General features: G+C 43.2%; 1 pseudogene; it reads left to right on the forward strand.

Annotated features, from left to right (window-relative positions):
* Positions 1–9,467: 9,467 nt before the first annotated feature.
* Positions 9,468–24,605, forward strand: part of LOC133058679 (solute carrier family 25 member 16-like) — a 29,005-nt pseudogene continuing 13,867 nt past the window's right edge.

Raw genomic sequence — 24,605 nt, forward strand, 5'->3', positions numbered from 1 at the left:
CGTCCACGTCCATGGGATTTTCCAGGCAAGAGTACTCGAGTGGGTTGCCATTGCCTTCTCCACCTCAAGGCAAGGGGACTGGCCTTTTATGCCCTGAGCTTGTCTTTGGCTAAGGTCTGGCCCAGGTGAGGGGCTGGAAAGAGGAAGAAGGGATAGTGTAGACTCCTGTGAGTTTCTGTTTGCCCAGAAGCAATTCTCTGGGGAAGGAGCAGCCATGAACTTCACTGGCCAACATTCAGAGCATCTAGAGAATGGATGCACCAGCCAGTAAAGGAACAGAGCACCAAGAGGATCAAGAGCACTATCTGCCTTAGAAAAATTATCTGTTTGACTGAAACAGAGGGCTTCTATTATACCTGAGCTCCCCTGGTAGCTCAGATGGTAAAAAATTTGCCTGCAATGCAGGAGACCTGAGTTTGATCCCTCATTGGGAAGATTCCCTGGAAAAGGGAATGGTTACCCATGCCAGGATTCTTACCTGGAGAATTCCACAGAGGAGCCTGGCAGGCTACAGTCCATGGAGTTGCAGAGTTGGACATGACTAAGTGACTAACACATCAATACAAGTATACCTGGACTGCCAGAAACAGTACTAGTCACAGGACTTATTTCAGGCTTAACACTGCTGTTAGCTAGCTGGAGGACTGCTTTGGCCATGTTGTTTGACCTCAGTTTCTAAATCCTTAAAAATTAAAAAGAAAATACAGCAGACTCAGAGTTTTGCTGTGGTTTCTAACCTCATTGCTTGTGGTGAGGGGGATGGCTGGGCTATAGCATCACAGTCACTAAGACTCTCATCTGTGGCCCCCTGGGCAGGGATACAGGTAGGAGGGGATGCTCTGGCTCAGACAATGGACAGAGATATCATGACAATGATAAGTTTAGGGACCATGGAACCTGATGGTTAAGTGACACTGATGCTCTCAAGGAAGAAAACGACAGATTCAGTTCAGCTAACTACCAACTTAGTCTGAAAGCTAAAAGGCCTCCCCAGGCAGCCTTTAAAGAAAGATTGTTTCCTGCAGTTTCAGAGCAGACTGTGATGAAAACCAGATCCAACATCTGGTTATACAAGAGCAGAATTATAAACTTGTTAGGGAGAGTACTATTCACCACACAATAGACCAATTATCAAGAGGTGAGTTTTTGGGATAAGAAATAACGACTTTATCTGGAGAGGCAGCAAACTTTCTTTCTTGCCTGAGTTAGATAGAATTCAGACTCCATTCATGCTAAAAAGGGAGGGAGTAAAATCAAACATTTCCTGGTACCCATCGGCCTCTGGAGGGCACATGTTAGTTTCTTCTGCCCACAGTGATCACAGGTGGGCCTGGTTTAATGCTGATTGCCTGGGAAGCAAGGTTCCCAGAAATGGGCTATTATGTATTATTCAAGTTTAGAGGCAACATCCCTTTAGCGATTAACTGGTAACAGAACACAAAGGGTTCTTCTCTATTACAAACTTACAGTCCCAGAAAATCGCATATGCCAAAGTCTGGTCCTATGAGAAAGGAGTGAGTAAAGATCTGTGTTAGGAACATCTAGAGGGATGCATTTAAGAACTCCAGTGCCCACATTCCTCTGAACACTCTGGGGATGATAGATTTGCCCCATGGATCCCTGGTGGAGCATATAGGACCCCCACTAGCTGGAGACATGCAAAGGGCTCACCTGAGGCAGATTCCTTACAAGATAATGCTTGTATTAAATGTTGATCCCATCTCTCCTCATGGCTTCTAGACCAATAATGAGGATCAAGAGCCAGCATGGCCCAGTTAAGGAGGTATTACCCATGCTTCAGGAGCCAGAGCAAGAGAAGGCTCTGTAGCAAATTCAGATTTGGTCCTTCAGCCCATTGCCATGGGGACAGGTAAAAGTACCAGACAGTCAACATTCCCAGCAGTGGTCCTCAATCAGTGAGGAACAGGAGCAGATGGGTGAATACCCCCAGTTTTCTTGTCTCTCAGTAGACAATGCAAGTGCATCCCATGCAGTTCTTTGAGGGTCTCCAGTGGGACTCAACCCCAGTTGCCCACAGTAGTAACCCAATTGCTAAAGCACCTTTTATTTGTTTGTTTGTTCGTTTTACTCATTTCCCTGTCTCATCTTTTCTTTCTTCACTGTGCTCACTGGGGTCCCCTCCAAAATAAACCAGAGCTTTCAAATCCTTGTCCTGGCCTCTGCTTTCAGGAGCACTCGGTCTAGGACAAAGCTCGCGGTGTCTAGAATTCAATGAGGGAGGGGAAATGGGATGAGGTGAAGTGAAGAAGCAGGTAGGATTGTGCAGGGTTTCATAGTACTCTATTTTATTTTTTATTTGATTTACAGTGTTGTGCCAATCTCTGCTGTACAGAAAAATGACTCAGTTATACACATACACATTCTTTTTGTAGTGCTCTAAAAGCTTGCATTTAATTCTAACAGCAATGGGAAGTCAGGATATGTTTAGACAGATAACATGAATAAATTTAAGTTTCTAAAATAAGATTATGCTGGCAGCTTTGAGGAGAATTGTTTCAATGGAACAATAGTGGATGCCGGAGGGCCAGTTATGGAGAAATGGCGATGCTTAAGTGAGAAAAGTGGTAGTAGAGAGAAAAGAATGAGCTGATCCTAAATACCTTAGAGTTAAATTCTACAGGACTTGCTGATGGGCTGGTTATGAGGATCAAGGGAAAAAGATTGAGCCATTCATTGAAATGAAGAAGATGGGACAGGGTATGCTTCAGATTAAATATTTCTTCTCTATTCTTTAACTTTTCTGCCTAAAGAAGTCCAGAATCCAGGAACTTCTGGCCAGATTGAGTAGGGTGGGGTGTAAGAACTCAATGGGGCCTCCCTGGTAAGAATCCGCCTGCCAATGCAGGAGACAGAAGAGATGAAGTTTCGATCCCTGGGTCAGGAAGATCCTCTGGAGAAGGGAATGGCAACCCACTCCAGTGTTCTTGCCTTGAGAATTCCATAGACAGAGGAGCCTGACAGGCTACAGTCCATGAGTTTGCAAAGAGTCTGACACCACTGAGTTACTAACACAACAACAGCGGCAGCAAGAGTTCACTGGACACTGCCTGAACTTCTTTCACAAGATGGAGAGTTAAGTGGGCTGCAGATACCTGTGTTAACATTTTTTTTTTTCTGTCCTACTTCCTTCCTAGGTATAATGATAAGACACAGTTGCCTTCCCCAAGTTCATGTTATTATATAATTACAATTTCTTCAGGACAAAAATAGTTGCAAACTTTAACTTGACTCTTAGCCAGGTTCTTGAGCACAGACTACTGGAAGTACACATTCTAAGAATGGGAAAATAATTACAAATTGACCATGTAGTCTTCATGCAGGAAGAGGAACAGTCAGCTTCCCGGATAGCACAGATGGTTTGTACATTATTAACTCTTCAGGGCAGAAGGACACTGGAAAATGGTCCAGAAACCACTGCTTTCTAGACAAAACATAGAAGTACCTCAAGCAGTCTGCCTCCCCAACCAGCTGTTTAAGCCTCCCTCTCCACTGGATCCATGATATCCTGACTTCACAAGAAAGAAATAATTCCCTTTTCAACACTAGGGAAGACAACAGTCCTGCTGGCATCAGCTATAGGCCAACAATCACTAAATGCTTATATTTCAATCACTAGAGATGTGGATTAAATGGATAGAAATTCTAGAGGCTTAGACATAGGAGTGGTAGGCCATGCAAGAAACTCAGCTTCTGGAAACTTGTAGGCATTCACACATGTAACTTTCACTTTGGTGGATCACACCACCCGTGGAGAGGTTGGGGAGGGGAGGGCTGCTTCAGGACAATCCCCAGTGAGCTGAGCCCTTCAGGTTCAGTCTCTTTCAGGATTTCTTTGCTGCGTGGTGCAGAATGGCTAATACTGAACTACTAGATGACTAGGAAGAGGCCAAACACCTCCCAAAGTCAGACGTGTGTTCTTACAGAGTAGACTGAACATCCCTCAGTTCAGTTCAGTTCAGTTCAGTTGCTCAGTCATGTCTGACTCTTTGCGACCCCAGAATTGCAGCACGCCAGGCCTTCCTGTCCATCACCAACTCCCGGAGTTTACTCAGACTCATGTCCATTGAGTTGGTGATGCCATCTAGCCATCTCATCCTCTGTCATCCCCTTCTCCTCCTGTCCCCAATTGCTCCCAGCATCAGGGTCTTTTCCAATGAATCAACTCTTCACATGAGGTGGCCAAAGTACTGGAGTTTCAGCTTTAGCATCAGTCCTTCCAATGAACACCCAGGACTGATCTTTGGGATGGACTGGTTGGATCTCCTTGCAGTCCAAGGGACTCTCAAGAGTCTTCTCCAACACCACAGTTCAAAAGCATCAATTTTTTGGTGCTCAGCTTTCTTTATAGTCCAACTCTCACATCCATACATGACCACTGGAAAAACCATAGCCTTGACCAGATGGACCTTTGTTGGCAAAGTAGTCTCTGCTTTTAAATATGCTATCTAGGTTGGTCATAACTTTCCTTCCAAGGAGTAAGCGTCTTTTAATTTCAAGGCTGCAATCACCATCTGCAGTGATTTGGGAGCCCAAAAATCACTGCAGGTGGTGATTGCAGCCATGAAATTATGGAGAATCAAAGATTGTCCTCAATGCAGCCTGAGTGGAGTAGGTGGAGGCAGTGTTGCACATTGGAGGAGGAAAACTGCCCCGAGTGGAGTCTCCTTTTACAAGTACCCCAGCAGGCAGAGGTCTGCAGCTCTGAGCAAGAGCTATCTTGAGGACAGTGACCCTCCATGACCTCTGTCCTATGGGAAAGTGGCAAAAGATCATTTCAGGCAAAGATCCTCATCTCTGAAGGAATGGTTTAAATGTGGCTTTGGTTGTTTCTCAACCTCCTCCAGAGAGAGTGTCCCTTCCGTAATAGAAGAGTAGATTCAAGAGGGGCTGGTGGAGCAGAAGGCTGGCTCTGTCATTGAAATGGGAAACCGGAGTGGAGCTGTCCATGTAATAACTTACACATCCAGTAATGAACTTGGTTAGGGCAGCATCCTGTGTGGATGGCAGCTTCCCTGCTATCTTCCATTCTTACCATTCAACCCAGTTCCCATTTGAATGGTGTCCCATAGCTTTAGTATTTTCACAGTATCCCCCTTAATCTGCTTGGCTTCATTAACATTTTATCACTACTCAGTCTCTGCTTGAGAGAGTTGCCAGGGAGATGTTGTCCCTCCCCCTCAGCTGTCCATGCACACAAAGACAGAGACATTCTTCTTGTTCCAAGCTAGGTGCCACCTTCCCCATCTTATCGTGAGCAGAAACTCTTGGCCACATGTTTCTTGTTACCTGATCATGGCCTGTGTAAAATTCAGATACCTTGAGTTTGAATCTCCTCTGTTCCTTCTGTACCATCTATGTTCTTGAATCGATGGAACAATTTATGGAGAAGCAAGATCATCAACACCACTTGAAGGTCATCTTAGTGTGACCACTACAATTTCATGTTCAAAGCAGAACAACCATAAATAGAATATCTGGGGATTCTTGTTTCAGAGTTTATGGAGTATAGATCTATTCATTTTATTTAGATTTTGAATGATTTTAACCTGACATGATACTATTCCTAAACAGGAGCAAAAGTTATTGCAGTATCTCTTGTGTTCTCTAGGCCAGGCCCTTAATTTGGGGTCCCACAAAGCAGACCATGGAGGCTAGAATGCAAGTCATTTAAGAGGTAGACAGAATCGTGACAGGACCATGGGGAAGGGAAACAGGGAAGCAAAGTAACCAATGAAGAGCGCATATCAAGCCAGGTACCACTGAGGGCAACTGGAGAGTAATGCCAAGCAGAAATTTTGTGCCATAGGGGCCACCATAGTTTATAGTTCCCTGGGACCTTTTCTGTATTATTAGGCAAGAGTGCTCCTACTCTGGAGACCAGGAGTTCTGAAATAGTGGAGCAGTGAGAAGATGAGATTTGTGAGGATGAGATGCATCATGTTCCCTAGTGAGATATTGGAGTAAAGCCATTTCTGCTTCCAATTCTCGGCTCCTGGTCCAAATGTGCTCCCTGTTGGAGTCACCGTGCCATCTAGAGCTCTCCTGATAGTATGTGCAGTGTATTCTGGAGAAAGGTACCTCATCTGAGCTGGAGCCTCAGTTCTGCCTTCAGTAAGCCTTTCCAAAGCTCTCTGAGAGAGGCTGATTCTGGGTGGTGCAATGTCGTGTGCCTAGGGAATCCCATGATCAAGGCTCACTCCCGTATCTCCTTCACTGTAATGGGAGACCTTAGTCAGATACTGTGTTGTGGGGATCAGGAACTCTGTGATACTCTGGATAGTGATGTGGAATGAGGTTCTGAGGGTAAGAAAAGCAAACCCACAGCAGGAGTGTCTATTCCTGTGAGAGTGAGTCACACGTTTTTCTGAGATGGGAGGGTTGAAGTGTAATTGATTTACCTCCAAATGGCTGGCTGTTCTCCTTGAGAAAAGATCTATCTCAGGGACTCAGTGTTGGCCTGTGTTGGCAGCAGGTTGGACATTCAGAAGCAACAATAGCAGCAATGGCCTTATTGAGTGAGAATCCATGTTGCTGGGTCCACTCTTAGCCTCCTTGCCACTGTGGGCCCTCTGTCTGTATGCCCATCATGCTGTTTCTGGGTTGGCAGATGACAACGGCTAACAAACATCAACCAACTGGTAGTCATTTTGGCTCGATCTGGGGACAGGGCAAGTGATTATGACTTTTTATTGAGGTAACCACTCTCAGCTTTCTTATCCATTTGTTTGTTCTTCTTCTTATAGGTAGTGACCAGTGCCCTCATTTATTTGTGTGTATATTGCTTCTATGAATGCCTTGTTCTGTTATATATCTCAGAACTCTCAAGGTCATTTCTGCGTGGCTGTCATTGCCTAGTTTTGTAATAATCATGGCACCCTGACTTTTACTGGTTGAGGGCTGCCACCTAGCCTCTTTTGCTTCAGGAGCCCCACCATTCCGTTATCAGAAATGAACCAAGACCTTTCAATGCACTGCCTACTCTCTGTAACTGGCTTTCAGAAGAGAGTGACTTTGGGACTTTTTACTGAGGCTGGTGTCCCTCTTGCCAGTAAACTACTAACGACCTTGGTGAAAGAGGGTGTTTTGGGCTGTTCCATGGAACATCATTCCATGTTTCCATGTAGGTCTTTTATCATCACAAAACATAGTTAATCCAGTATGCCCATGGGCTGTCTTGGGCTTTTTTAGTTCCTTCTTCTACTGTCTGTCATTGCAATTAAGGTGTTTCAGCTTGACTCTGCCTGGGCCCTTGCATTTTCCAAGCTGCTAGAAGCCACCATAGAAGTAAATTCACCATTGAAGCCCTTACGAGGGTGTTAAATCCAGTATCAGTGGTAGTGCCACCAAATCAACAACAACAACAAAACCTCTCCCTTATCTTGTCTAATGACCTGGTTCTCTAGACCAAACACTCTCAAGCTTAAATCTAAATCCACGGTGCTCTCCTGACCCCTGCCAGTTCTTGGCTAATTTGTGCAGACCCATTATCTACCTGGCTGTGTTTTGCTTAATCCCAGGTATCTGCCTGGCTGCCAGAGGAAAATGAAAGCACATCTCTGTTGCCTTATGGAGGGTGGGGATAGGCTTGGGATAAGAGTTAGCTCTCTTTATAGGAAAGGGAAGCATGGGCTAGCCACAGTCTGAAGTCTCTAAAGAATTCAGGGGATATGAGGAGTAACAGAGTTCCATCCCATACTAATGGTCTCAAGTGCATACAGCCAGCTCTTGACCTTGGTATAGGAGAACGGCCTCTGTTGAACATTCCGTCAACGTTGTGCCTCTGTGCTCAGTCGTGTCTGACTCTTTGTGACCCCATGGACTGTAGCCCACCAGGCTCCTCTGTCCATGGGGATTCTCCAGGCAAGAACACTGAAGTAGGTAGCCATTTCCTTCTTCAGGGGATCTTCTTGACCCAGGGATCAAACCCACGTCTCCTGCACTGCAGGCAGATCATTAACCGCTGAGCCACCAGGCATCTCAGCAACTCTACGAAATCAGAGTTTGGTCATCCATTTCTTTTGCTCTAAGGGCTGTTGGAAGGCATTAAGGGCCTTTGGATGCTTCTGAAGTTCTCTGGACTCAATCTCACAATTGATTTTTTTTTTTTCCCTTCATACTTTTTAATGGGTTGTTCACTGCCTCAGCTTGTCACTCTCTCTGTCTAGTGGTTCCCTGTGACTTAGCACCAACCAGACAGTGTTACTGTTGTTTTCATTTTCTTTCATATCTACCCATGCCTGCTTCTCAAATGGTTGGACGATTTCTCTGGCTGGGAGAAATGCTACTAGAGCGTTCCACCAAGTCAACTCGGAGAAAACTTCAACAATTGGGCTGCCTTGTGCACAGACAGGAGTCAGCAGGCTCCCAGTCCAGGGCTAGATGGTAAGGACTTTGGGGTTTTTTAAAGACCAAACAGTATCTGCAACTCTCTTGTTGTAGTGCAAAAGTAGACAATATGGAAATGAATGCACATGGCTGAGAGCCAATACAACATTGAAAAGAAGAAAACAGGTGGTTATATCATTCCAACTCTATGACTCTGGTAAAGGCAACAGTATGGAGACCGTAAAAAGATCAGTGGTTGCCAGGAATTTGGGGCTGAATAGAAGAAGCACATGGGATTTTTAGGGCAGTGAGACTATTCTGCCTGATACTATAATAGTGAATACATGTCATTATGCCTTAGTCGAAAGACGTTGAACACACTGCAGAAAAAGTAAACCATATTGTAAACTATGGCCTATCTTTAATAAGACTGAGCCAATATTGCCTCATCAGTTGTAACAAATGCACTGCCTTAATGCAAGATGTTAACAATAGGGTCAAGTTCGGGGGAGACGTGAGAGGATTCTGCTCGATTTTTCTGTACACCTACAACTGTACCTTAAAAAGTCTATTAATTTTTTTTAAAGTCTATTAATTTAAAAATACCTGAAGTTAAATTAAGACTTTTGCATACAGATTAAAACAACAACAAAACAGGTGGCAGGTGAAATCTGGCCCTTGAGACTACAGTTTTCCCAACCCCCTCAAGCCCCCTCCCACACACACCCCCAGTGGTTATCCATGTGTGACCTAACAACCAGCATAACGTTTGCATTGCCAGCAGGGAAATGAAGGATCCAGGTCCCACCACCTATCTTGCTTTCTCAGACCATCCTTGGTACTATGTCAGTTCAGATACCCTGGGAAAGAGACACTGAGATGGAATTTGCAGTGTAAGAGGCTTGTGGGAGGGGCGGGTAACACCTATGAGAAATGAAGGGAGAGGAAGCAGGATTGGCAGGGAAGGTTTTTGCACCACATTACATAGCCAGAGAGATATTGGGCAACTCGAGGGGACTCTGGAGCAAAGACTACCTCCTGAGGAGGTGGCTGGTCAGAAATGGCCAGGCAGGCCCTTGTGTTTGCCTTGTACTGACCCACTGGCTGGGACCTGCTTCAATATGGGGTTAGATCCCAAAGCCCTGCAGAGAGACTGTCAGCAGCTGCTCTCCTCAGAGCTCCTTGGTAAGCTTTCTTGAAAGGTCTGAGAGGGCATCCCCAGGATTAGTTTCTCTCTCTTTTTTCTTTCCAATATCATTGAGATATAATTGACATGTAACACTGTACTACTTTAAGGTACACAAGATAATGATTTGATATGAGTGCCTATTGGAAAATGATTACTGCAATCATGATTATGTAATATCCATCCTTTCGCACAATTACAAAATTTTTTCTTGTTATAAAAACTTTTATGATCTACTCTCATAGCAATTTTCAAATATACAACACCACGATGCTAACTGTAGTCACCATGCTGTGTATTACATCCCCAGGAGTTAATTATCTTATAAATAACTGAAAGTTTATGCCTTTTTGACAACTTTCACGCGTTTTGCCCATGCCCTGCCCCACCCCCTCCTGTCTGGCAACCACACATCTGTTGTTTCTATTAAGTTTTTTTTTTAACATTCCACATAGAAGTAATATCATACAGTATTTGTCTTTCTGTTTGTCTTTATTTTACTTAGTATAATGCCCTCAGGTCAATCCAGGTTGTCACAAAAGCCAAGATTTCCTTCTTTTTCATGGCTGAATAACAGATGACCCTTGAAAACATGGGTCTGAACTGTGCTGATCTACTTATATGTGGATTTTTTCAATAAACATGTACCATAGTACCACACAATCCATAAGTTGGTTGAAGCCTTGGATGGGAAGCCATGAACAGAGAGGGCTGTTATACACAGATTTTTTTAATTTATTTTTTAATTGAAGGATAACTGCTTTACAGAATCGTGTTGGTTTCTGCCAAACATCAACATGAATCAACCCTATGTGTATATATGTCCCCTTTCTCCTGAACCTCCCTCTCACCCCACCCCACCCCTCTAGGTTGTCACAGAACCCCTGTTTTAGTTCCCTGAGTCGTACACCAAATGCCCATTGGCTATTTACTTTACATCTGGTCGTGTAAGTTTCCATGTTACTCTCTCCATACATCCCACCCTCTCCTTCCTCCCCAACCCTGCCCCTGCGTCCACAAGTTTGGTCTCTATGTCTGTGTCCCCATTGTTGCCCTGCAAGTAATTTCATCAGCACCATCTTTCTAGATTCCATGTATATGTGTTAGTATATGATATTTGTTTTTCTCTTTCTGAGTTACTTCACTCTGTATAATGCACTCTAGGTTCATCCACCTCTTTAGAACTGACTCAAATGCACTCCTTTTTATGGCTAGTGATATTCCGTTGTATATATGCTTCTTTATCCATTCATCTGTCAGTGGACATCTAGGTTGCCTCCATATTGTAGCTATTGTAAATAGTGCTGCAGTGAACATTGGGGTACATCTGTGTTTTTCAATTTTGGTTTCCTCAGGGTGTATGCCTAGTAATGGGGTTGTTGAGTCACATGGTGGTTTTATTCCTAGTTTTTTAAGAAATCTCCATACCGTCTTCCATAGTGGCTCTATCAGTTTATATTCCCACCAACAGTGAAGGAGGGTTCCCTTTTCTCCACACACACTCTCCAGCATTTATTGTTTGTGGACTTTTTGATGATGGCCACTCTGACTAGTGTATACACAGAGTTTTGACTGCAGGGGGGTTGACTCTAACCCCCATGTTGTTCAAGGGTCAACTGTATTCCATTGTGTGTTTTCTCACTCTCTCTTTACCCATTCTTCTATCCATGGACATTTCCATTGTTTCCATGGCTTGGCTACTGTGAATAATAATACAGTGAATATGGGCATGCAGATATTTCTTTGACATAGGAATATCATTTTTTTTTCACATATATACCCAGACATCAAATTTCTGGATCATAGAGTAGTTTTTCTTTTTAAATCTCATGTATTTTATTTAAGTCTCTGTGTGATCTTATATCTGAAGTGAGTCTCTTATAGGCAGCATAATTGGATCTTTTCAGAAATTTATTTAGCCATGCTATGTCATTTGACTGGAGAATTTACTTCATTTACATTTAAAGATGTTTTCAATAGGAATGGACTTACTATCAACAGTTTGTTCATTGTAATGTCTTCCTTCTTATTCTTTTTCTCTTCCTTTGTAATTTAATAATTTTTCTGTAGTGGTATGCTTGGATCTCTTTTTCTTTATCTTTTGTGTATTTGTTATAGATTTTACTTGTGGTACCATAGAACTTATATAAAATATATTCATAACAGTATATTTTAAGCCAATAACAACTTAAGTTTGAACACATAGTGTAGCTCTGTAATTTTACTTTTCCCCCCTCCATGTTTTATGTTTTTGATTTTTTTTATATATGTATATTTATATATATATAGATAAATGATATTTATATCATTTAGCCTTACATATCCATTAACAAATTACTGTGGTTATAGTTACTTTTACTACTTTTTAAGTTTTAATCTTCATACTAGATTTATAAGTGATTTACTCTGTTACAATATTAGAATATTCTGAATTTAACTATATATTTACTTTACTGGTGAGAGTTATCCTTTCACATGTTTTTCAGTTACTAATTAGTGTCCTTTAATTTCAGCTCAAAGATGTCCTTTTAATATTTTGTAGGGTGGGTTTAGTGCTTGTCTAGAAAACTATCTTACCTTCAATTCTGAAGCACAGGTTTGCCATGAAAGGTATTCTCAGTTGGCAATTTTTCCTTGCACTTTGACTATATCATGCCACTCCCTTCCAGCCTGCAAAGTTTCTGCTGATAAGATCAGCTGATAGTTTTGTGAGGTTCCTATAATGGACATGGGTTTGGGTGGATTCCAGGAGTTGGTGATGGACAAGGAGGCCTGGCGTGCTGCGGTTCATGGGGTCACAAAGAGTCAGACACAACTGAGCGACTGAACTGAACTGAACTGATAAATGTAACAAATTGTTTTTCTCTTTCTGCTCTTAAGATTCTCTCCTTGTCTTAACTTTAGTCATTTTAATCATAACATTTCCTAGCAGAGTCTCTTTGTGTTTTCTTATTTTAAATTCTCTGGGCTTCCTGGATCTAGATGTCTGTTTCCTTCCCCAGGTTAGGGAAGTTTTCAACCATTATTCTTCAGGTAAGTTTTCTGACCCTTTCTCTCTCTATTTTCCTTCTGGGATCCCTATAACGCAAATGTTGATCCACTTGGTGTTGTCCTCTAGGTCCCTTAAACTATATTCATTCTCTTTATTATTCTTTCTTCTGTCTGCTGACGAGATGAATTCCTCTACCCTATATTCATGTTTGCTGATCCTTTCTTCTACTTTATCTAGTCTATGGTCAAACTGCCTCTATTAAATTTTTCAGTTCAATTATTATATTCTTCAGCTCTGTGATTTCCAGTTGGTACTTTCTTATATTTTCTCTCTCTCTTGAAATTCTCACTTTGTTCATGCATTGTTCTCCTGACATGGTGAGCATCTTTATAACCATTTTTTTGGGACTCTTTGTCAAGTAAATCACCTTTGTTTCATTAAGGTCTGTTTCTGGAGTTTTATCTTTTGTTTTGAATGTGTTCCTGTTCATTCATTTTCCTTGACACTTTGTGTTGATTTTCTCACTTTAAATAAAACAGCTATTCCTCCCAGTCCGACAGGAACGGCCTCATGTAGAAGATGAACTTAATTAGCCCTAGTTTTTGATTGTTTCTCAAATATCTGCGGTTGTTCAAGCTGCCTCCTTTGTTTTAGTGGCTCCCAATATTTTTGAGTGTGCCAAGACCTGTCAGTGTCCCAGACGGAGGATCTCAGGCATCACCCACATGCTGGTTGATTGGAAGCTGGAACCTCAGGCAGCAGTTTCTAAAGTGTGCAAGTAGACTTCTCTCAGAGAAAGACTGGGAGCTGGATGTTTTTGCCTGCTCCCACTGCATTGAGTCCTAGGGAAGATAGCTGGCTAAAAGCTGGTTCTCGCTGGCTACTGTCCGGTGGGACCTGTGAACAGAAGACCCTCTGGCTACCATAGCCATGTGATTAAAGAGTGCGTCTTCTGGCCAAGAGACAGAAAAGTCAGTGCTCCAGACATATGCAAATGCATCTTTCAGGAAGATATTAGTGACCTGTAACAGGGCAGAGAAAGGATCCAGAGATGGCTCCAGTGGCCTCCCTGGTCTCCAGACAGAATCTCAGTCACCCTAGATGTGTGCTAGCTAAATTAGGAGATTAACCCTCAGGCTGTACTGTTTAAGAATGCAAATAGGCCTCTTTCAGGAAAACACTGTGGGATGGGCATTTCTAATTGCTGCCTCTGTACTGAGCCCCGATGGGAAGTCCACAGGGAGCCCTCAGGGGCCTGTTAAGAACTGTTTCTTTGTTTGCTATAATCTGGTGCACCTCATGGATGCAAGCCCTATTGACTTTCTGAACTAGGTATTTAGGGGGCCTCTATAGGGCTTCCCTGGTGGCTCAGATGGTAAAGAATCTGCCCACAATGCAGGAGACCTGGGTTCAATACCTGGATTGGGAAGATTCCCTGAAGAAGGGCATGGCAACCCGCTCCAGTATTCTGGCTGGAAGAATCCCATGTACAGAGGAGCCTGGCAGGTCCATGGGGTCACAAAGAGTTGGACAGGACTAAGCAACTTTCACTTTCACTTTCATCTCCCAGGTGGAAATCTTAAAAGTTGGGGCACCTGATGTTGTGTCTAAACCCTTCCACCTCAGGGAGAAACTGAAAGTTGGGAGCTCCCTTCTGATTGCAGGGTGGTATGGTGGGTATGTTTCAGCCTGTCCTTTTTGATGTAGGTTTTTTTTTCGTATTCACCAAATGTGTAGGAGCCACTCAGTTTCTGGATGTTTTTTCCAGAGGGAATTGTTCCATGTGTCTGTGGAAGACATGAGTTCAGGAGCTTCTGATGTCACCATCTTGGATTGGAACTGTCAACTAAAAAATAGTCACAATCTGAAAGTAGAGAGGTTTTCTTTTATTTGGTGGGAATGTTAAGGACTCCAAGCCCAGGAGACAGCATCTCAGTAGCTCTGAAAAAAACTGCTCTGAAGAGGCAGGAGAGGGAGTCTGGCTATATAATAGTTTGCAACAAAGGGGGCAGGCAATCTGAACATCAAAGATTATTCTTAAGTAGTGAGAGCTGGACTGTAAAGAAGGCAGAATGCCAAAGAATTGATGCCTTCAAACTATGGTGCTGGAGAAGACTCCTGAGAGTCCCTTGGACAGCAAGGAGATCAAACCAGCCGATCTTAAGGAAGATAAACCCTGAATGTTCACTGGAAGGACTGCTTGCTGAAGCTGAAGTTCCAGTATTTTTGGTCATCTGATGTGAACAGACAACTCATTGGAAAAGTCCCTGATGCTGGGAAAGACTGAGGGCAGGAGGAGAAGAGGGCATCAGAGGATGAGATGGCTGGACGGCATCACTGATGCAATGAACATGAACTTGGGCAAACTCTGGGAGATGTGGTAAGGAACAGGGAGGCCTGGTTGTGCTGCGGTCCATGGAGTCGCAAAGAGTCAGACACAACTGGAGGACTGGACAACAAGAGTAAGGAAAACTGGGTATCAAGCTAAGGAATTTAGCATTCTTCTGTGTATGGGAAGACGCAAGCCTCTGGCTCACTGAATTCGTTCCTTTCGTATGCACTTCAGCTATCTGGGGCCAGATCCTGTTTCCTGCCACCGCAAAGGGTGGCAGGTGTGGGTCTGCTTCCTGCATCTGCTCACCAGCTCCTCAGCAATCATGGTGAGGGTGGCAGTATCTGCTGGGTTGCAGGCATTGTGTTCCCTTTGGGGAGCCCTCATTCACATTGAGAGGCCAGACATCACTGATAGCTGTCACATTTCTTCTGGAGTGGCTTGCCATTTCCTTCTCCAGGGGATCTTTCCAACCCAGGGATCGAACTCAGATCTCCCGCACTGTAGACAGACGCTTTACCGTCTGAGCTACCAGGCAAGTCCACCGATATGGCAGGAAATACTTCATTTCACAGAACCCTCTGCACACGACACCAGTTTCTTAGGACAGTCTCCCTCAGCCTCTCAACCAGAATCAACATATAATCCTAGATCTACTTTATAATTGAGGCAAAAACTACCCTTTAAAAGAATGAGAGAAGAGCAGATGCAGAGAGCAGCAAAGACAGGGTAGACACCAGAATTCACCATTTTTTTCTATTCTTTTACTAATGGAGGAAGCTTAAGACATTGAATGGAGGTTCCCCGAAGTCAAGAATTATCCTCATCTCTAGTCTCTTCTTTCATCACTGAGTGATGCCTTACTGGTTTTATAGCTCATGATGTACTTTTCCCTCACCCACTTTTTAAAATTATAGGCTGTCTTTTCTCCTAGGTGATCCAAATTTCCTGAAGCTGGGGCCTGAGTCTTAGTTTGGGTTTCCGTAAAAGCAGAACCTGAGATAAGAATTTGGGATGACATCCTGTATAAACTGCCCCACACCTGGAAAACAGGAGTGTATAAAGGGAAGCATCAGATAAGGACAAAGGAAGCGCCACCATGAGAGGCAGTGTCGAAGTCCACTATACAGCTTGTCACCTTTCTGCAAAGGTATGCTTCTCAGTTGTTCCTGAAAAACAACTTCGCTCTTCCAAGCTGCACATAGAAAAGGGTCTGGACTGGCAAGAGCCAAGCCCCTCAGAAGTCCGGTGTGAACCTGGGGAGCACACCGCCAGCGTGAATAAGACATAAACACACACACACACAAAAAGACATAAACAGCTTCTCAGGTGTGAAGTCGTAAGTGGCTGAGGGCATGTACCACGGGCATCTGGAAATTGCTGTGGCCCACTTGCCTAAATTGTAAATATTCAAAATAGGTCCTTCCTTTGGTTTAAAGCTGTTTTGTTGAAACAGAACAAAATGGTGCATGTAAGGAATGCCACATTGTCTGGATGTGAGCTGCTCCAGTGGTTTAAGGAATCAGAGTAAGTTCAACAGCTTGGCAAGTTAAGGTAAATGTGGGGACAGGGTATTCTGAAAGCAAAGCACAAGAGACCCTTGATGTATGTTTTGTTCAGATCTGACCCCATGATGGGGCTTTCTAAAGGTACTATCAGGATACCCCCAAAGACCCCTCGAGTCACTAATTCCACGGCCAATTAAAATTTCCTTGTGTCCTCAGGGGCTGACTATTTTGCTTCATTGTCTGGCTTCCTGCCTGGTGCTGGATCCTCCCCCAGGGGCTTTTCCGTTTGCCTGACAACCATCTGACTCTGAAACACAAATATCTAAGAAGGTCAAGATCTGGTCTTCCATCTTGACATGAAGAGGGAACAGTACCCACAATGGGCATTGCAGTATTTTGGAGAGGTCTCAAGAAAGATTGATGGTCTATAGTTGGGTGTCTGGAATGACACCCCATGAAGAACAGCCAGGCTAGGAGTGGGAGATGGAACACCAGTTTCTTCAGCCGCATTGCCCTGAGCACAGTTCTGTGTGGACACAACAGTGCAGGTTTATTCACCTAGGTTTCCTGATCACCATCAGGCACCTTCTCACTCAGGAGTGTTACAGAGAGTTTACTTATGTTCAAAACCTCTACAGCTTAATGTGTGAACCCATGGGACCTGAAAGAGTATATGGGTGCAGTTTCTGCCTGCATAAAGTAGACTGTAACACGGTGTATGGACAAAGTTCACTGGACTGAATCAGGAGTTCTGGGACCCAGGGCAAGGCCAGCTCTCAGAGATGACTTACTTTGGACAAGTCGTTTACTCAGATGCTCCAGATGAGGTTGTCAGTGTTAGAACATGCCAGCAAGTCACTGATTACCAAATGGAGCTAAATAAAAACCAGTTAATAAGTATAAACCACTATTTTTAATAAGTATTGAGACTTCCTTGGTGGTCAGTGGTTAAGACTCTGCACTCCCAATGGAGGAGGTCTGGGTTCGATCCCTAGTCAGGGAACTAGATCTCACATGCCGCAACTAGAGATCCCACATACCACAACAAAGATGGAAGATTCTGTGTGCCATCACCAAGATCCAGTGCAACCAAATATAAATACTAAAAATATATATATTGATATTATATTAATATGAAATGAAAGTGAAAGTATTAGCCTCTCAGTCATGTCCAACTCTTTGCGACTCCCATGGACTGCAGCCTGCCAGGCCCCTCTGTCCATGGAATTTTCTAGGCAAGAACACTGGAGTAGGTAGCCATTCTCTTCTCCAAGGGATCTTCCCAACCCAGTGACCAAACCCAGGTCTCCTGCATTGCAGGCAGATTCTTTACTGTCTGAGCCACCAGGAAATAACTGGCACCCAAGGCCATTAAGTATTAGTTTTTAATAAGTAAAAGCATATTTAAAAAGTATTTTAAAACCACTGTTTCAAATCCATGGCTGATTCATATTAATGTATGACAAAACCCACTGGAAAAAAATAATAATAATAATAATAAAAATAAATAAAAAAAATAAAATAAAATAAAACCACTGTTTCATAATTATAAACCACCATTCTAAGTTATTTTCTTAGACTTATTTCTTAGAGTTTAGTTTCAAAGAAAGTTATTTTCTTAGTTTAGTTTCTAGATGAATCACCTAAAAGTTCACTGGGTTTATATTTTAGAACCAAAGTTGCTATGATATAGCAGGTTGTTTTCTTTCTGTGTAACATAGTATCTCTTATCTCATTAAAGTCCCCCCCCCCCATCACCACCATTTCCATTTTAGTAGACCCCCAAAGCAGTGCATATAAGCCAGGGACCATCATGCTTTTGGCAAGACAGCACCTCCAAAGAAGAGGGACCCATACTGGTAAGATTGCTGAACCACAGTAAGCAATACCCCTCCCAAGGCAACTAAAAAAGGTCACATGCCTTAACCAGAAAACAGAGACCCAAGAGGATAGGGACAGTCTATGTCTTACCCACCTGTTTCTAGCTATGCTCATTCAATATATGTTTGGGGCATAATCTATTTTGCAAGAGTTATTATTATTCTTCAGTTGCTAAGTTGCATCTGAGTCTTTATGACCCCATGGACTGCAGCATGCCAGGCTCCCCTGTCCTTCACTCTCTCCCAGAGCTTGCTCAAATTCATGTCCACTGAGTTTGCAATGCCATCCAAGCATCTCGTTCTTTGTCACCCCCTTCTCCTCCAGCCCTCAATCTTTCCCAGCATCAGGATATTTTCCAATGAGTTGGCTCTTCACATAGGGTGGCCAAAGTATGGAGCTTCAGCATCAGTCCTTCCAATGAATATTCAGGATTGATTTCCTATAGGATTGACAGGTTTGATCTCCTTACTGTCCAAGGGACTCTCAACAGTCTTCTCCAACACCACAGTTCAAAAGCATCAGTTCTTCAGTGCTCAGCCTTCTTTATGGTTCAACTCTCACATCCGTACACAACTACTGGAAAAACCATAGCTTTGACTATACAAACCTTTGTTGGTAAAGGGATATCTCTGGTTTTATATATGTTGTCTAGATTTGTCACAGCTTTCTTTCCAAGGAGCAAGTATCTTTAATTTCATGGCTGCAGTCACCATCTGCAGTGATTTTGGAATCCAAGAAAAGAAAATTTGCCACGGCTTCCACCTTTTCCCCTTCTATTTGCCATGAAGCGATGGGACCGGTTGTCATGATCTTCGTTTTTTGAATGTAGAGTTTGAAGCCAGCTTTTTCACTCTCTTCTTTCACCCTCATCAAGAGGCTCTTGAGTTCCTCTTCACTTTCTGCCATAAGAGTGATGTCATCTGAGTATCTGAGGTTATTGATATTTCTCCTGGCAGTCTTGATTCTAGCTTGTGCTTCATCCAGTCCAGCATTTCTCATGATGTACTCTGCATATAAGTTAAATAAGCAGGGTGACAATATACAGCCTTGATGTACTCCTTTCTCAATTTGGAACCAGTCCGTTGTCCAAATCCAGTTCTAACTGTTGTTTCTTGATGTGCATACAGGTTTCTCAGGATGCAGGTAAGGTGGTCTGGTATTCCCATCTCTTTGAGAATTTTCCACAGTTTGTTGTGATCCACACAGTCAAAGATTTTAGTGTAGTCAATGAAGTAGACGTATATGTTTTTATGGAATTCCCTTGCTTTCTCTAGGGTCTGAGGGATGTTGGCAATTTGATCTCTGGTTCCTCTGCCTTTTCTAAACCCAGTTTATGCATCTGCAAGTTCTCAGTTCACATACTGCTGAAGCCTCGGTTGAAAGATTTTGAGCATAACCTTACTAACATGTGAAATGCGTGCAACTGTACGGTAGTTTGAACATTCTTTGGCATTGCCCTTGTTTGGGATTGGAGTGAAAGGGGAGCTCAACAGAGCCATGTATGCTGGTGCTCTGAAATGTGGTCCCCTCCACATTGCCATTGACAGAACCAGTCTTTCCTCTGCCCCCCTGGGGTTCGTACTCTTCTGAGACCTACACCTGTTAGTCCAACTCTTGCCTCTTCTCTGGTTTATGTTTGCTCTGCTTTCGCCTTTCAGCCTCTCCTCCCCTTCTTGGGGTCCTCTGTTAATCAGCCTCTGATTGGGCCGATTAGGTTAAAGTGGCCATTCTCCTCCCAAGAACTCTATCTTTACCCGTAGTTGTGGGACCCCAGATGTCCTAAGACTGCATGAATCAGTCACATGCTGGTCCTTTCTTCCCAGGAAGCCCTCTCAGAAGCTACCCGGTTGCGGCTGCATCCAGCCAAGGTGTCTCAGGCTCCGTGAGCCCTGCTGTGTGATGAGACACTGCCATCTCCTGGTCGAAGCCCTGAACCTGGTCCCGGCTGGTGTGTCCCAGCAGTTCACCCTTGGGCTTGTTCCATGCTTCCTGTCCACACTGCTAGCCAGGATTGCAGAGATACTCCTGACCCCACCTCCCCACATCTTATAAACCTTCCAGCTTAGAGAATTAACTGCTGGTATTGCCCTGTGTTGTTGTTGTTCAGTCACTAAGCTGTGTCCAACTCTTCGCAACTCCATGGGCTGCAGCATGCCAGGCTCCCCGGTCCTTCACTGTCTCCTGGAGCTTGCTCAAACTCATGTCCATGGAATCGGTGATGCTATCTAACCATCCTATCCTCTGTCACCCCCTTCTCCTCCTGCCCTCAATCCTTCCCAGCACTAGGGTCTTTTCCAGTGAGTCAACTCTGCATCAGGTGGCCAAAGGATTGTAACTTCAGCTTCAGCATCAGTCCTTCCGATGAATATTCAGGGTTGATTTCTCTTAGGATTGACTGGTTTGATCTCCTTGCTATCCAAGGGACTGTCAAGAGCCTTCTCCAGCACCACAGTTTGAAAGCATCAGTTCTTCGACACTCAGCCTTCTTTGTGGTCCAACTCTCACATCTGTACATGACTACTGGAAAGACCATAGCTTTGACTATATAGACCTTTGTCAGCAAAGTGATATCTTTGCTTTTTAATACACTGTCTAGGTTTGTCCTAGCTTTCCTTCCAAGAAGTAAATGTCTTTTAATTTCAGGCAGTAACTGGCAGCAGTCACCATCTGCAGTGATTTTGGAGCCCAAGGAAAGAAAATCTGTCACTGCTTCTACTTTTCCCTCTTCTATTTGCCATGAAGTGATGGGACCAGATGCCCCATGGACCCATCTAAAGTCCATATCTCCCTCAGAGTCCAAGTACATCCTCCCCATAGAGGGACATCAACTTTGGATCCTAGACCTCATTGTTTTATCATCAACTGAGCTGGTCAAATGAGTCATCTGAAAGGGATCTTGAAATTCACTGTTTTAATTTGGATGCATACTTGTCTTCATGTGGATTTCTAAGCAGTCTCTATTAGTAACCAGGTTTAGATCAGGTTTTTATACAGTAGCTTTTGGAGTTAGATTTCTGATGGATGATTCCATATGCATAGAAAACAATCTCTTGTTAAGTTGTTAATCTGTTTAGTAGATAAACTCCGGCAGGCATAAAAAGCCTACTTTGCCAAAAGAGAAACTGGCTAAATGAGATATTCAACATCTCTATTGAAGATAAGGAGCTGAGACCAAATGTGCTAAATATCCTCTATCATCTAAATTCTTTAGCCAGCTGAACGTGTAGATACTATCCTCTCTCAATCTTCATTCCTAGACTTTCTTGGCACAGGGGATCCTCAAGGGTGGAGCTAGCTCTTTCCTGGCTTCCCTGGTGGCTCAGACAATAAAGAATTTTCCTGCAATGAGGGAGACCTGGGTTCGATTCCTGGGTCCGGAATATCCCCAGAGAAGGAATTGGCAACCCACTCCAGTATTCTTGCCTGGAAAATCCCATGGACAGAGGAGCCTGGCAGACTACAGTCCATGGGGTCGCAAAGAGTCAGACACAACTGATCAACTAATACTCACTCACATGGAATCACCAACTCTACTTCAGGATGATAATAGGGAAAGATTTCTGCTCCTTTGGTCAGAAATAACCAGATACCCAAGGGCAGATATAGTCCCTGAAACCAAGCAGGCTCTCAGGAATTAAAAAAAAAAAAAACTGCCAGACAAATGTGTCTAGAACTGGGTAAAATGAGCCTTTAGCCTGAAGGTCTAAAAGTATAGGAAGTTCTTTCCAGCTTAGAACAGATTATTGAGTAGACTTGGGACATTAAAACTTTGCCTTAGCCTGTGTGGACCTCCAAGTCTATCCCAAACAAAAGAGAGATGGGGATTCATCTGAATCAGAGGCTTTAGTTAATCTGCTTAGTTACCACATGTTGGATATTAACTTTACCCCATGCTCATTTGATTCTTTAAAGGATTGGATAAACTTTGAACAAGCAAAGCAGTTCTCCTCTGCACCCTTAATAGAGATTAATTTCAACTTATCTGCTTCCACTTTCCAAAAGACTAATTGAGAAAAGTGATATTTGTGAAGAACTGATTAACGGTCAGGCAGCACATCCAACTCTTGTTATTCTACATTCCAGTCTCAGATTGAAAAGAACCCTCATGTACTTGGATGATATTTTCTTGGCCTTACACACAATCACGTTTACTGTGTTATATTTTGGTGTCACGCCTTCAGCTTTCATCAAGGAATGCTATTTTTAAAAAAGAAAGAAAGAAAGGAAAAACAAGCCCAGGCTAATGAAATCCCTCACTCTCTTTGCTCCAGCAATATGGAAGAGGTTGCTCACTGTATCCCTCAGCTCTTGCTCTAAAAATGTCCTCATGAAAATTGTCTAACAAATTTGCCTGCTCAGAGAGTCTTGGTGTCCCTTAGGCATCATTTTTCCTCAGTTGATAAGAGTGTAATAAATAACTCTTTTGGTATGTTGCCAATCAGGAATTTAGAGCCTTATTCAAAGGTCAGAGATGCAGGCAGAGCCTTATTCAAAGGTCAGAGATGCAGGCACCAGTGGGAGGACATGGCTCTGATGGGATTGTTTCCTCTATGGGGTTGGAGACACCAGACACAGAAGGCTAAAACATCTCGCTTTGGGCTGTCCAGAATGAGATGTCAACCGTGGGACTCCTGGACTAAGTGATCAGCAGAGATCATTTTAGAGGAATCTTTCCCTGCTAGTCTATGAAGTCACTGATATTGGGGCTTGTACAGGGTACACCATCAAGGTGCCTAGCTTGTAGCTATGTTACACTCACCAGAAAGGCCAAGTTATTGGCCTGTCCCCCACAGATTTGTTTTGGTTTTGTTTGTTTTTGCCAAATATTGCAGGGAAGAGGACACTGACTTCCAGCTATCTGCAAATGTTCTATCTCACTTGTTCCTGGACTAATTATCTCAAGCTTTTCTCCTCCAACCTCCTCACCTGGCCATTGCAAGCTGCTGCTTTTCTGTTACCGACCCTGATAAACTCATCACTTGTCACTCTGCTGGACACAGCTGTCTCTTGGTGACCCCCATGACCGTATTTCTCCCAAATTCAGGAAGGCAAAACAACAATTACATGTCAAAAATGTCAGTCTTTCTACTCAGTAGCAGGGTCAGAATTCAGACTGACGCCCTTGAGTCTGGGCCCAAGGTAGAGGCTGCTGCCCTGGGCCCCAGCTGCTCAGAAAGAGGTGTTTCCACAGTGCCATTTTGACACCAAGAGGGTATTTGTGCATTCCCTATCACTCTTGTCGTGCCCACATGGATCGCACCCCTACCAGCAGAAGTACTCCCAGCCTCCTTACTCCCCCTAGTCTAAAAATACATCTCGTCCCTCACCCCAGAATTAATGTGGAAATGCCTTTCCCCAGTACCTAGGACTCATGGTGTGGCCTCACAGGATTACTGTGGTGTGGTCTTGTGGCATTGAGCTTCCCTCATAGCTCAGAATCTGCCTGCACTGCAGGAGACCCCGGTTCATATTCCTGTGTTGGGAAGATCCGCTTGGAGAAGGAATAGGTTACCCACTCCAGTATTCTGGCCTAGAGAATTCCATGGACTATACAGTCCATGGGGTCACAAAGAACTGGACATGACTGGGCGACTTTCGCTTTTCACTTGTGGCATTTGTGGTACTTTGATATATTTCCCCAAACCTGGCTCATTCCACATTGACTATGGTTAGATTGTTATCCTACAAAAGGTCTCCTAGAGATGGGCCAAGGTTTCAACAAAACAGAACTCTCAGTATGTAAACATGTTTATATGTAAATCCAATACTTCCTACATTAAGTATATCATAGTATCAAAATATTATGTGATTTTAAATTGATCGTTATATCAACTATGATTTACTTTTTTTGGATCATCGTTTTGATTTGGATCATAATTTTAAAATTAGTACATTGACACAATAAGCAAATTCTAACACAAGAATGAACACTATTAATTTCCATCATAAACTTGACTGCCATGAACCCCCCAACAGAGAGTATCCTTTCAAAGATATTCCAGGTTTATACAATTTGATTAATAAATTGTTATTAAAATCTTGTAAATTCATGATGAAATTATTGAATTTTCTGTAGTATCATCTAACTTTAATATCTTGGAATGGGATACTTCTTTAGCAAGAGTAGCTGACATAATTATTGGCAACCAGCCTGTAAAATTATACAGATATTATTTATGAACTGGTCAGTTGTGGTAGCCCCATCATTTTAAATATCCTTTGCCTCTTATCACAGTCTTCTTGATTTCATACTTTGGCATACATTTTCCAGAAGATTAAAATCTTAAACTTACCCTTAGGGCTTGATGAGTAAATGAACAATAATTATAAAATATACTTGATTAATAGAGTTCATCCAAA

The sequence above is a fragment of the Dama dama genome, chromosome 6 (genome assembly GCF_033118175.1).
Source record: "Dama dama isolate Ldn47 chromosome 6, ASM3311817v1, whole genome shotgun sequence".
NCBI classification, from domain to species: Eukaryota; Metazoa; Chordata; class Mammalia; order Artiodactyla; family Cervidae; genus Dama; species Dama dama.